General features: G+C 48.3%; 18 non-coding genes across 18 annotated transcripts; 6 read left to right on the forward strand and 12 right to left on the reverse strand.

The window, feature by feature from the left end:
- Nucleotides 1-81: 81 nt before the first annotated feature.
- Nucleotides 82-154, reverse strand: Trnav-cac (transfer RNA valine (anticodon CAC)). Its single transcript has one exon. It is a non-coding gene; the product is annotated as a tRNA-Val (tRNA).
- A 488-nt stretch (nucleotides 155-642) lies between these two features.
- Nucleotides 643-714, forward strand: Trnap-agg (transfer RNA proline (anticodon AGG)). Its single transcript has one exon. It is a non-coding gene; the product is annotated as a tRNA-Pro (tRNA).
- A 184-nt stretch (nucleotides 715-898) lies between these two features.
- Trnav-aac (transfer RNA valine (anticodon AAC)) lies at nucleotides 899-971 on the reverse strand. The gene has a single exon. It is a non-coding gene; the product is annotated as a tRNA-Val (tRNA).
- A 158-nt stretch (nucleotides 972-1129) lies between these two features.
- Nucleotides 1130-1202, reverse strand: Trnav-cac (transfer RNA valine (anticodon CAC)). The gene has a single exon. It is a non-coding gene; the product is annotated as a tRNA-Val (tRNA).
- A 488-nt stretch (nucleotides 1203-1690) lies between these two features.
- On the forward strand, nucleotides 1691-1762 carry Trnap-agg (transfer RNA proline (anticodon AGG)). The gene has a single exon. It is a non-coding gene; the product is annotated as a tRNA-Pro (tRNA).
- Nucleotides 1763-1946: 184 nt separating this feature from the next.
- Trnav-aac (transfer RNA valine (anticodon AAC)) lies at nucleotides 1947-2019 on the reverse strand. Its single transcript has one exon. It is a non-coding gene; the product is annotated as a tRNA-Val (tRNA).
- Nucleotides 2020-2177: 158 nt separating this feature from the next.
- On the reverse strand, nucleotides 2178-2250 carry Trnav-cac (transfer RNA valine (anticodon CAC)). Its single transcript has one exon. It is a non-coding gene; the product is annotated as a tRNA-Val (tRNA).
- Nucleotides 2251-2738: 488 nt separating this feature from the next.
- On the forward strand, nucleotides 2739-2810 carry Trnap-agg (transfer RNA proline (anticodon AGG)). Its single transcript has one exon. It is a non-coding gene; the product is annotated as a tRNA-Pro (tRNA).
- A 184-nt stretch (nucleotides 2811-2994) lies between these two features.
- Nucleotides 2995-3067, reverse strand: Trnav-aac (transfer RNA valine (anticodon AAC)). The gene has a single exon. It is a non-coding gene; the product is annotated as a tRNA-Val (tRNA).
- A 158-nt stretch (nucleotides 3068-3225) lies between these two features.
- On the reverse strand, nucleotides 3226-3298 carry Trnav-cac (transfer RNA valine (anticodon CAC)). Its single transcript has one exon. It is a non-coding gene; the product is annotated as a tRNA-Val (tRNA).
- A 488-nt stretch (nucleotides 3299-3786) lies between these two features.
- Nucleotides 3787-3858, forward strand: Trnap-agg (transfer RNA proline (anticodon AGG)). The gene has a single exon. It is a non-coding gene; the product is annotated as a tRNA-Pro (tRNA).
- Nucleotides 3859-4042: 184 nt separating this feature from the next.
- Trnav-aac (transfer RNA valine (anticodon AAC)) lies at nucleotides 4043-4115 on the reverse strand. The gene has a single exon. It is a non-coding gene; the product is annotated as a tRNA-Val (tRNA).
- Nucleotides 4116-4273: 158 nt separating this feature from the next.
- On the reverse strand, nucleotides 4274-4346 carry Trnav-cac (transfer RNA valine (anticodon CAC)). The gene has a single exon. It is a non-coding gene; the product is annotated as a tRNA-Val (tRNA).
- A 488-nt stretch (nucleotides 4347-4834) lies between these two features.
- On the forward strand, nucleotides 4835-4906 carry Trnap-agg (transfer RNA proline (anticodon AGG)). The gene has a single exon. It is a non-coding gene; the product is annotated as a tRNA-Pro (tRNA).
- A 184-nt stretch (nucleotides 4907-5090) lies between these two features.
- On the reverse strand, nucleotides 5091-5163 carry Trnav-aac (transfer RNA valine (anticodon AAC)). The gene has a single exon. It is a non-coding gene; the product is annotated as a tRNA-Val (tRNA).
- A 158-nt stretch (nucleotides 5164-5321) lies between these two features.
- On the reverse strand, nucleotides 5322-5394 carry Trnav-cac (transfer RNA valine (anticodon CAC)). The gene has a single exon. It is a non-coding gene; the product is annotated as a tRNA-Val (tRNA).
- Nucleotides 5395-5882: 488 nt separating this feature from the next.
- On the forward strand, nucleotides 5883-5954 carry Trnap-agg (transfer RNA proline (anticodon AGG)). The gene has a single exon. It is a non-coding gene; the product is annotated as a tRNA-Pro (tRNA).
- Nucleotides 5955-6138: 184 nt separating this feature from the next.
- Trnav-aac (transfer RNA valine (anticodon AAC)) lies at nucleotides 6139-6211 on the reverse strand. The gene has a single exon. It is a non-coding gene; the product is annotated as a tRNA-Val (tRNA).
- Between the last annotated feature and the right edge of the window lie 6228 nt (nucleotides 6212-12439).

Here is a 12439-nt window from a genome sequence, read left to right on the forward strand (position 1 = left end):
CTTGCATGACGAAGGTACATGCAGCAGATCCACACATGACGTGGCTCACTGGAGTAGTATGCGACATAGGCAGGAAAATACTGTTCCCGCCCGGGATCGAACCGGGGACCTTCTGCGTGTGAAGCAGACGTGACAACCGCTACACTACGGAAACGACGGACACGCTCACTCCATCCTTGTACACTCGAAGGCGCCTCAGCCTTTCTTTGGCCCGCGCATGCACACACCATAGTTCTTTTGACAGCCTAAAACCCATCGCTGCCGAGGGCTCAACAAGTCTTCGGGGTGCTCGAGAGGGTGTCTGTCGTAGCATCCCGAACGAGATAGCGGCGTTTCGCGCAGTCGTTATTGCAAGTCACATTAGCAAAAACAATCACCTCCTTAGCAGCAGGCAGTGCGAGCCCAGCTGCAGCTTTACATGAAGATGCCAATAGCGCTGGGAGGCCGCCGACCGCGGGCCACGGCACCTCCGAGAACGGTGCTGCCCATGACCCATTGTGTCGCTACACAGTCTGTCGAAGAACAGCACTGCCGGCAGAGAGCACCTCCCCCATCCCGCCAGCCGCACCAGACTCGAAGAGCACCCTGGACGACTTCGAGGGACGCAGTTTGCTGGAATATTTGGCGCTCGCGCTGTCACAGGGCTCGTTGGTCTAGGGGTATGATTCCTGCTTAGGGTGCAGGAGGTCCCGGGTTCAAATCCCGGACGAGCCCTAGCGTTTTGTGCAAACTGGTCGCACGTCGGTGGCTGAGTCAGCGCAAAAAACTGCCCGTCAATGTAAAGCTAATTTCATATTTGCTCTAAGGAACTGACCCTCTGGTCCGACGTATGAAGGTGATTACCAAGGTTTCGGTACAGATCGTAGCAAATGCTTGTCGGTTTAAAGTGATGAAAAAGTGTTTCCGCCCGGGATCGAACCGGGGACCTTCTGCGTGTTAGGCAGACGTGATAACCGCTACACCACGGAAACTACTGCTTTCAGGCTTGCTTCACAGACAACTTGTAACAAGGTTGCCATCGTAACTTAAAAATTCAATAAATGCGGCACTTGCATGACGAAGGTACATGCAGCAGATCCACACATGACGTGGCTCACTGGAGTAGTATGCGACATAGGCAGGAAAATACTGTTCCCGCCCGGGATCGAACCGGGGACCTTCTGCGTGTGAAGCAGACGTGACAACCGCTACACTACGGAAACGACGGACACGCTCACTCCATCCTTGTACACTCGAAGGCGCCTCAGCCTTTCTTTGGCCCGCGCATGCACACACCATAGTTCTTTTGACAGCCTAAAACCCATCGCTGCCGAGGGCTCAACAAGTCTTCGGGGTGCTCGAGAGGGTGTCTGTCGTAGCATCCCGAACGAGATAGCGGCGTTTCGCGCAGTCGTTATTGCAAGTCACATTAGCAAAAACAATCACCTCCTTAGCAGCAGGCAGTGCGAGCCCAGCTGCAGCTTTACATGAAGATGCCAATAGCGCTGGGAGGCCGCCGACCGCGGGCCACGGCACCTCCGAGAACGGTGCTGCCCATGACCCATTGTGTCGCTACACAGTCTGTCGAAGAACAGCACTGCCGGCAGAGAGCACCTCCCCCATCCCGCCAGCCGCACCAGACTCGAAGAGCACCCTGGACGACTTCGAGGGACGCAGTTTGCTGGAATATTTGGCGCTCGCGCTGTCACAGGGCTCGTTGGTCTAGGGGTATGATTCCTGCTTAGGGTGCAGGAGGTCCCGGGTTCAAATCCCGGACGAGCCCTAGCGTTTTGTGCAAACTGGTCGCACGTCGGTGGCTGAGTCAGCGCAAAAAACTGCCCGTCAATGTAAAGCTAATTTCATATTTGCTCTAAGGAACTGACCCTCTGGTCCGACGTATGAAGGTGATTACCAAGGTTTCGGTACAGATCGTAGCAAATGCTTGTCGGTTTAAAGTGATGAAAAAGTGTTTCCGCCCGGGATCGAACCGGGGACCTTCTGCGTGTTAGGCAGACGTGATAACCGCTACACCACGGAAACTACTGCTTTCAGGCTTGCTTCACAGACAACTTGTAACAAGGTTGCCATCGTAACTTAAAAATTCAATAAATGCGGCACTTGCATGACGAAGGTACATGCAGCAGATCCACACATGACGTGGCTCACTGGAGTAGTATGCGACATAGGCAGGAAAATACTGTTCCCGCCCGGGATCGAACCGGGGACCTTCTGCGTGTGAAGCAAACGTGACAACCGCTACACTACGGAAACGACGGACACGCTCACTCCATCCTTGTACACTCGAAGGCGCCTCAGCCTTTCTTTGGCCCGCGCATGCACACACCATAGTTCTTTTGACAGCCTAAAACCCATCGCTGCCGAGGGCTCAACAAGTCTTCGGGGTGCTCGAGAGGGTGTCTGTCGTAGCATCCCGAACGAGATAGCGGCGTTTCGCGCAGTCGTTATTGCAAGTCACATTAGCAAAAACAATCACCTCCTTAGCAGCAGGCAGTGCGAGCCCAGCTGCAGCTTTACATGAAGATGCCAATAGCGCTGGGAGGCCGCCGACCGCGGGCCACGGCACCTCCGAGAACGGTGCTGCCCATGACCCATTGTGTCGCTACACAGTCTGTCGAAGAACAGCACTGCTGGCAGAGAGCACCTCCCCCATCCCGCCAGCCGCACCAGACTCGAAGAGCACCCTGGACGACTTCGAGGGACGCAGTTTGCTGGAATATTTGGCGCTCGCGCTGTCACAGGGCTCGTTGGTCTAGGGGTATGATTCCTGCTTAGGGTGCAGGAGGTCCCGGGTTCAAATCCCGGACGAGCCCTAGCGTTTTGTGCAAACTGGTCGCACGTCGGTGGCTGAGTCAGCGCAAAAAACTGCCCGTCAATGTAAAGCTAATTTCATATTTGCTCTAAGGAACTGACCCTCTGGTCCGACGTATGAAGGTGATTACCAAGGTTTCGGTACAGATCGTAGCAAATGCTTGTCGGTTTAAAGTGATGAAAAAGTGTTTCCGCCCGGGATCGAACCGGGGACCTTCTGCGTGTTAGGCAGACGTGATAACCGCTACACCACGGAAACTACTGCTTTCAGGCTTGCTTCACAGACAACTTGTAACAAGGTTGCCATCGTAACTTAAAAATTCAATAAATGCGGCACTTGCATGACGAAGGTACATGCAGCTGATCCACACATGACGTGGCTCACTGGAGTAGTATGCGACATAGGCAGGAAAATACTGTTCCCGCCCGGGATCGAACCGGGGACCTTCTGCGTGTGAAGCAGACGTGACAACCGCTACACTACGGAAACGACGGACACGCTCACTCCATCCTTGTACACTCGAAGGCGCCTCAGCCTTTCTTTGGCCCGCGCATGCACACACCATAGTTCTTTTGACAGCCTAAAACCCATCGCTGCCGAGGGCTCAACAAGTCTTCGGGGTGCTCGAGAGGGTGTCTGTCGTAGCATCCCGAACGAGATAGCGGCGTTTCGCGCAGTCGTTATTGCAAGTCACATTAGCAAAAACAATCACCTCCTTAGCAGCAGGCAGTGCGAGCCCAGCTGCAGCTTTACATGAAGATGCCAATAGCGCTGGGAGGCCGCCGACCGCGGGCCACGGCACCTCCGAGAACGGTGCTGCCCATGACCCATTGTGTCGCTACACAGTCTGTCGAAGAACAGCACTGCCGGCAGAGAGCACCTCCCCCATCCCGCCAGCCGCACCAGACTCGAAGAGCACCCTGGACGACTTCGAGGGACGCAGTTTGCTGGAATATTTGGCGCTCGCGCTGTCACAGGGCTCGTTGGTCTAGGGGTATGATTCCTGCTTAGGGTGCAGGAGGTCCCGGGTTCAAATCCCGGACGAGCCCTAGCGTTTTGTGCAAACTGGTCGCACGTCGGTGGCTGAGTCAGCGCAAAAAACTGCCCGTCAATGTAAAGCTAATTTCATATTTGCTCTAAGGAACTGACCCTCTGGTCCGACGTATGAAGGTGATTACCAAGGTTTCGGTACAGATCGTAGCAAATGCTTGTCGGTTTAAAGTGATGAAAAAGTGTTTCCGCCCGGGATCGAACCGGGGACCTTCTGCGTGTTAGGCAGACGTGATAACCGCTACACCACGGAAACTACTGCTTTCAGGCTTGCTTCACAGACAACTTGTAACAAGGTTGCCATCGTAACTTAAAAATTCAATAAATGCGGCACTTGCATGACGAAGGTACATGCAGCAGATCCACACATGACGTGGCTCACTGGAGTAGTATGCGACATAGGCAGGAAAATACTGTTCCCGCCCGGGATCGAACCGGGGACCTTCTGCGTGTGAAGCAGACGTGACAACCGCTACACTACGGAAACGACGGACACGCTCACTCCATCCTTGTACACTCGAAGGCGCCTCAGCCTTTCTTTGGCCCGCGCATGCACACACCATAGTTCTTTTGACAGCCTAAAACCCATCGCTGCCGAGGGCTCAACAAGTCTTCGGGGTGCTCGAGAGGGTGTCTGTCGTAGCATCCCGAACGAGATAGCGGCGTTTCGCGCAGTCGTTATTGCAAGTCACATTAGCAAAAACAATCACCTCCTTAGCAGCAGGCAGTGCGAGCCCAGCTGCAGCTTTACATGAAGATGCCAATAGCGCTGGGAGGCCGCCGACCGCGGGCCACGGCACCTCCGAGAACGGTGCTGCCCATGACCCATTGTGTCGCTACACAGTCTGTCGAAGAACAGCACTGCCGGCAGAGAGCACCTCCCCCATCCCGCCAGCCGCACCAGACTCGAAGAGCACCCCGGACGACTTCGAGGGACGCAGTTTGCTGGAATATTTGGCGCTCGCGCTGTCACAGGGCTCGTTGGTCTAGGGGTATGATTCCTGCTTAGGGTGCAGGAGGTCCCGGGTTCAAATCCCGGACGAGCCCTAGCGTTTTGTGCAAACTGGTCGCACGTCGGTGGCTGAGTCAGCGCAAAAAACTGCCCGTCAATGTAAAGCTAATTTCATATTTGCTCTAAGGAACTGACCCTCTGGTCCGACGTATGAAGGCGATTACCAAGGTTTCGGTACAGATCGTAGCAAATGCTTGTCGGTTTAAAGTGATGAAAAAGTGTTTCCGCCCGGGATCGAACCGGGGACCTTCTGCGTGTTAGGCAGACGTGATAACCGCTACACCACGGAAACTACTGCTTTCAGGCTTGCTTCACAGACAACTTGTAACAAGGTTGCCATCGTAACTTAAAAATTCAATAAATGCGGCACTTGCATGACGAAGGTACATGCAGCAGATCCACACATGACGTGGCTCACTGGAGTAGTATGCGACATAGGCAGGAAAATACTGTTCCCGCCCGGGATCGAACCGGGGACCTTCTGCGTGTGAAGCAGACGTGACAACCGCTACACTACGGAAACGACGGACACGCTCACTCCATCCTTGTACACTCGAAGGCGCCTCAGCCTTTCTTTGGCCCGCGCATGCACACACCATAGTTCTTTTGACAGCCTAAAACCCATCGCTGCCGAGGGCTCAACAAGTCTTCGGGGTGCTCGAGAGGGTGTCTGTCGTAGCATCCCGAACGAGATAGCGGCGTTTCGCGCAGTCGTTATTGCAAGTCACATTAGCAAAAACAATCACCTCCTTAGCAGCAGGCAGTGCGAGCCCAGCTGCAGCTTTACATGAAGATGCCAATAGCGCTGGGAGGCCGCCGACCGCGGGCCACGGCACCTCCGAGAACGGTGCTGCCCATGACCCATTGTGTCGCTACACAGTCTGTCGAAGAACAGCACTGCCGGCAGAGAGCACCTCCCCCATCCCGCCAGCCGCACCAGACTCGAAGAGCACCCTGGACGACTTCGAGGGACGCAGTTTGCTGGAATATTTGGCGCTCGCGCTGTCACAGGGCTCGTTGGTCTAGGGGTATGATTCCTGCTTAGGGTGCAGGAGGTCCCGGGTTCAAATCCCGGACGAGCCCTAGCGTTTTGTGCAAACTGGTCGCACGTCGGTGGCTGAGTCAGCGCAAAAAACTGCCCGTCAATGTAAAGCTAATTTCATATTTGCTCTAAGGAACTGACCCTCTGGTCCGACGTATGAAGGTGATTACCAAGGTTTCGGTACAGATCGTAGCAAATGCTTGTCGGTTTAAAGTGATGAAAAAGTGTTTCCGCCCGGGATCGAACCGGGGACCTTCTGCGTGTTAGGCAGACGTGATAACCGCTACACCACGGAAACTACTGCTTTCAGGCTTGCTTCACAGACAACTTGTAACAAGGTTGCCATCGTAACTTAAAAATTCAATAAATGCGGCACTTGCATGACGAAGGTACACTCTTTGACATAAAACTTGACCGGCGGCCGGCCGCTTCAGAGGCTAAGTCCGCGCCGATCGCGACATGGGACAAAAAAACTGGCCAACTCGCTAATTCTCTAAGTCCGGTTATCTGCACAATCTGGCAACACTGTAGACTGCGGCACTTCCTGGAGGAAAACTTGTCCCATGATAGAGAAACTCTAGGCTGATTACGCCTGTGGTCTAGCGGTAGCGTGCGTTGTTTCTGTTCATAATGTCAGTGGATCGAGAGCAGCTGGCATAAAATATTTTTATAGCCTCTTCTGTCTGAATGCTGAAGACGTGAATGTAATGGTAGCGCAGATTCAATCTATTTCGCTTTGTGACACACCGATATCAAAATTTTATCCAGTAACGATTTTGCGGCAGATTTCCTGCAGACTGTCCTCCTCTGGACGCCGTATGCGGCAAAGCTCCGGGATCCATTTGCTGGCTACCGGCAGCGGCCGTGGCGACAGCAGCGGCGCTGCACTCCCCCGTTCTTTATCGAAAGCGCCTGCTACCGCTCATCGCTTTTGATGATTTAAAACGCTTTATTATTAAATGTTGCTCCACAGAAAATTTCTACAATTTCCATTCACGCTCAAAAGCAACGGAGACAGACGCCCTGATTAGTAGGCGGGTATTATATTACATTAATCGGCAAGAGCTGAGTATGGCCCGAAATTAATTTTATAGACTGGGACGAAATTAAACCACCTCACTACATTCGATAAATTTATAAATGCTTCATACCTCGTTTCTTTTCCTTTCAAACTCAATTATTTGTGCAACTTTTGGTCAATGTTTGGATGTTTTCGTCAAGCCAGAGTGAGCGTCTGTGGTGTAAAGTGTATTACAGTTCTTGTTTCATTCCTTATGGTAAGTCTAAGCGATAAACTGTGTGAATACCTTGCAATGCATGCTCTGTAGCAGTGCAGGAACACTGCACATTTGGAGTTCCATGTATGGGTTCATGAAGTATTTATTGTTGATCGGAAGTGATAGTTAAGGTCATCAGATTTAAACCAGAAAAATTTGTCGTTTTGAAGGTTTCAGAGAACGGAAAGGAATTGCTAACGCCGGTGTTAGAAAACGTCTACAGTTAAATGCTATTGCAAAAATTTAGAAGAAGGGAACTACATTAATGATCATGTGCACTTCATAAACAACCTTCTGACATGTTAGACCTATATGACGAACAAAGCTCAAATTTATATCGTTGACAGTCGGTTTGAATCTTTTCAGGGTCTATTTTACAGTGAAGCACCTTGGAATTTGCAAAGCAGAAATCCATGATATTAACTTAATTTACTAAGTCGAAATCGGACGAAGATTGATGTTTAAAGGCATTCTTCAGATTTCGCATAAGAAATTTTTACTAGCAGTTTGCAACTCCATTAATTAAAATGGAAAATAAAAGGTTGCAGTCAGCGGCTTCTACCGTGATTCGAACTGCTATGTCTTATAGTACAAGCACTTCAACGCACAAGGGAACCTCTGAGCTAACGACACACTGGCGGCCAGCGGCGGAATATAGTCACTGCGATGTTGCCTGAGCCTCAAAACGCAACCTTAAACACACGAACAGAGGAGGTGGAGATTACTGTTTTAACGTCCCGTCGACAACGATGTCATTAGAGACGGAGCACAAGCTCGGATTAGGGAAGGATGGGGAAGGAAATCGGCCGTGCCCTTCCTAAGGAACCATCCCGGCATTTGCCTGAAGCGATTTAGGGAAAACATTGAAAACCTAAATCAGGATGGCCGGGCGCGGGATTGCACCGTCGTCCTCCCGAATGCACACACCAACAGGTGTTACTTATGTGAAGAACGCCATTCTTGGAGTCCATAAATTAAATATACTTTCTAATTGTGTCATCTTGCAGTGGATTATATCGTACGAGTCTTCGATGTGGAAAACGAATGTCAAGTGAATTTAGCGAGGTAACGCCGACCTACACCCGGAAGTAAATGCACTATCAGAGTGTTGACAAATACTTGCTACGACGCTGCCATTTCTAGGCTCTCTGACGAGGCAGCTCTTCAGCGAAATGCTTGCCGTGAGTCTCAGATACGGTTCTTCAGAGTGGAGACGCGCGCGCACGTTTGGTTTTTATGCGGCGTTCTCCCCTGATGGTTTCTGACGTCGCCTTGTGGGCTATGTATACATATGAGACATTCAATTATCATTAATCCAGAATGATACAAGTTGCAGCTTCCGGCGTGGAAAAAGGCTGTTGACGCCGACATTATATCATTTCAACGTAGGGAAAGCAAAACGGATCATTCAATGTTTCTCATTCAACATAAAGGATGTGAGATAATTTTCCGTAATGTTCATAATCATCTAAAAATACAAACGAAGTAAAAATACACCGGAAGCTTATTCGAATTGAATATAACGCTTTGCACCTCGATGTCGAATTTGTCCACTTGCAATCTTTTGCAGCATACACATAGAATGTCATGATTACCACGAGAATGAAGAAATATGTTGGTAAGGATGGAAGCAAGAAGACACGCAGTCAACAAATATTCTATTCCTCATGGCATTCATTTCATTTGACACGTAAGAAGAGGTAAAGCGGGAATTTACTTTCGTTAACACGAAAGATATGCCGCACATATTGATAACGAGGAAGTCTGCGTCTTCATACGTTTCCTCCTTGAAATCTGTATGCTCTATTATATACTAAGTAGCCCGATCATTGTTTCAGTAATGTTACCCTCTTGTTTGACCCCGTAACGATGAACAGATTCCAAATGCATGTCTCCCTTCCTGGGTTGTTTTTTGTGTTTTATTGCTTGGAATTCCTGAAGCAGACCACTGTGCCTTCCCCCCTCGTGGGTTAGGTCTCAAAACTAAACCGCTTTGTATCCAATGGCATAATTCATTCAGACAGCATCAGCATAAGACTATCAAACAAAGCCTTCCATTTACAGTTGCAGCACTCTAACCAGCACTGACCAAAGTGTAATCCACGGTCACGGTCCTAAATTACCAGCTGTCTGCTACTGTGGCAAAGTCCGTACTACACTTTCGATTGCGCAGCACCATTTTATCTGGTAACACTGTGTAGTTGCACAGTTGTGCTACCAGGTCTGCCCTCACACTGTCAACTTTATGTATCTCACTTCTCCTGTAGCGTAGATCACGAGGAGCCGAAGTAAATGAGTGTATTCTGCATGACGTAACATTCAGTATTCCCTTCTTTCATAGCCACTCTTCATGTGCATCGATACCAAATAGGAATGCGAAAACTCTTGCGAGTGAGAGAATGACAATAACAATCGTAACAAGAACAAGCAAATAATGAATGATGTTTATTCCAACGCAGAACGAGAATGGCTTTAAATATAAAAATCTGTATCTATATCTATATCCATATCTATTGATCTTTGAGTTGGCACAATGCAAATATATTCTTAGCGTTTAGTTACTGAATTTAGTTCTGGATGTTTGCAGAGAAAAGGAAAAGTCGGTACTTCTCGCTAGTGTAATATAATGTGAACCAGCAACTACCCTTTCCTTAGAACACGACTCAAGCAGGTCCTCAAGTAGGTAGCAAGGCACTGCTGCATTCTGTTCCCTGACATTGCTCTGATGACGGTTAATGCAGATAGTTCCGATTATGAAATACAAAACGTATTGCAGGTTAGTTCCTAGGATAGTAACATTAAATTTGCGTTGTAGACGGCACATGAACGTGACGACTATCCATATTACTCATCAATATAAAAAGACAATATTTTGGGAATTTAGCAGGATTACTCAAAATGAATTCTGAAATTGGGTGACTGACTGCACAGGTGCTAAACGTCGTCAAGAGTATACGATGTCCTAATCGCATTAGGAATGTGAAGATCGTCTTCGACAGCTCGCAACTTTCACATTGCTATCTCCACCCTACTCCAGACAGCCCTCGGTGGAGTTGCACTACGTTGCCGATGTTATGGAAGGCCTTCAAACCGACAACAGACCACATATTGAAAAATACAAGCGAATTCTCTTGCAGCGTAAGCTTATTGTAACTAATCTAAAAATTATTGGAGAGGAACATTGTCCTATTCAAAAAAAGTAAAATGTTACACACTGTTGACGTCAAACGGACATTATCTATGCCCTGTCTTGTGTCCTACTCATCTATAATATCAAGTGTACTATGAAAATGATTATATATAATGGATGATAGGGTAACGCATTGATCCCAGATGGTGGGGGCCGGCCGGTGTGGCCGTGCGGTTCTAGGCGCTTCAGTCTGGAACCGCGTGACCGCTACGGTCGCAGGTTCGAATCCTGCCTCGGGCATGGATGTGAGTGATGTCCTTAGGTTAGTTAGGTTTAAGTAGTTCTAAGTTCTAGGGGACTGATGACCTTAGAAGTTAAGTCCCATAGTGCTCAGAGCCATTTGAACCATTTGAACTATTTAACACAAAATGACATTAAAAATGAAAGTTATTCACGAGCAGCTAGTTGAGAATATGTATGAACATTAAATGACACGACGAACTGAAATAATATGACGAAGAGTTCAGCGCTCACTGGGAATAGAGCCCCACACATATCGTTGTTGACTACTCACAAAGAGACGTCAGCTACCGAATTTTTCTCCACCAGCTGCTCAGAATAGCATCTTGAACTTACAGTCATCTAGCAAATAGTTCTGTGTCTCACTGGGAGTTAAAAACGTCAGATATCGTTAGTGTTGACAACGAATGAAAATACATTAAAAATCAAAATTATTATCCACCAGCAGATAGGTGTTCTCATGATAGAGCTTGATAATACATAATTCAATCTTTAGTGCTGGGCCAGGATTCGATCCCATTCACGCGTAATATGTGAAGGTGTTGAGGAATCTGCAGTTTTGAACAAACAACAAATTGTAGCCGAGCTGTATTGCCACGAAGGGATCAAATTCCGCGTTAAGGGCGGTCTGAGTTGCATTCCCAGTTTAGAACCAATTTTATCGACATACAGAAGCTCAAATAAAAGATGGAATAAGTGTCCTGTGACCATACATAGCGTTTGTGTCGTCACTTGAAATAAATAACTAGTATAAGAAAGGTTACTGGTGATAGAGTTTCTACATGTCGCCACTCCAGACTTTATTGTGGTTCAACCTACCGTCTACTTGGTAAAGAAGGAATATCATCTTTAATGTGAATTTTCAGACCACGCAGCCATTATATCTCCTTCACTTGGTGTAGCCAGGAGAGAATGGAATCTGTCTCCCCCTATCTAAAATCATTGACGGAAGTGGGAATCGAACCCAGACCATAGGTATAACAACCTACCATCCGTCCAACAGACCACGAAATCCTCTTCTCTGCGAGTCATTTTTCTATCGTAACACAGTTGCGCCACACTGGATGAGAATTCTGACACACAGGCTCCCTGTAGTAATTTGCAGCATGTTCAGTAAATTCATTTACTTGGTTGACCGAATCACCATGAACTAGCTGCCTCGGCTACCCAGTGCATACATTCGACTAATTCGTAATCACAGAAATAAAATCACGTAACTGCCACCTACACACAACTGCCAACAGTGTAGGATGCAGAAGTTTAAATAGGAAGTGTTCCTTTCCACTTGAGCTATTCTATTGCGCTATCTGTTACTAGAAAACGTCGTTCAGTCCAAAAGAAAAGCTGTAACTGTTTGTCTCTCAGAAGTCAAGACCTGGCCATATGCATAATCTCACAGTGCTGTGGAATCCAAAAGTTCTGGAGGAATAGTTGCCGAGCTCTGGAGCTGCTGTAGCTACGTGTCAGCTTGTAGCATAGATAAGATGTCGCGAGTTCGAATACACTCAGTGCTACATTTTTTAAAACGCAATTCTGCTCTCTGCTGAAGGTATCAATCTAATGGAACTTTGAACATAATTCCCTTCACTTCTCAACCCAAAGTAGTCGCATGTGGAAAAAGGGCTAACTACTGTGACATTTTGTTCTATTCAGGTTTAATAGACAGCAGGCAGCAGATGCATCTCGAAGATGTGCAGGGAGAGCGCATCGTGCCATAATATGTCAGAAAAGTATTTTCTACATTAGCCGTCGTGTGGTAGTGATATTTTATTCTTCTTCAAACTTTGTTTGACTGCTTTAACTCAGAACAAGTTTTCTA

This window comes from Schistocerca nitens, chromosome 2 (genome assembly GCF_023898315.1).
Source record: "Schistocerca nitens isolate TAMUIC-IGC-003100 chromosome 2, iqSchNite1.1, whole genome shotgun sequence".
NCBI classification, from domain to species: Eukaryota; Metazoa; Arthropoda; class Insecta; order Orthoptera; family Acrididae; genus Schistocerca; species Schistocerca nitens.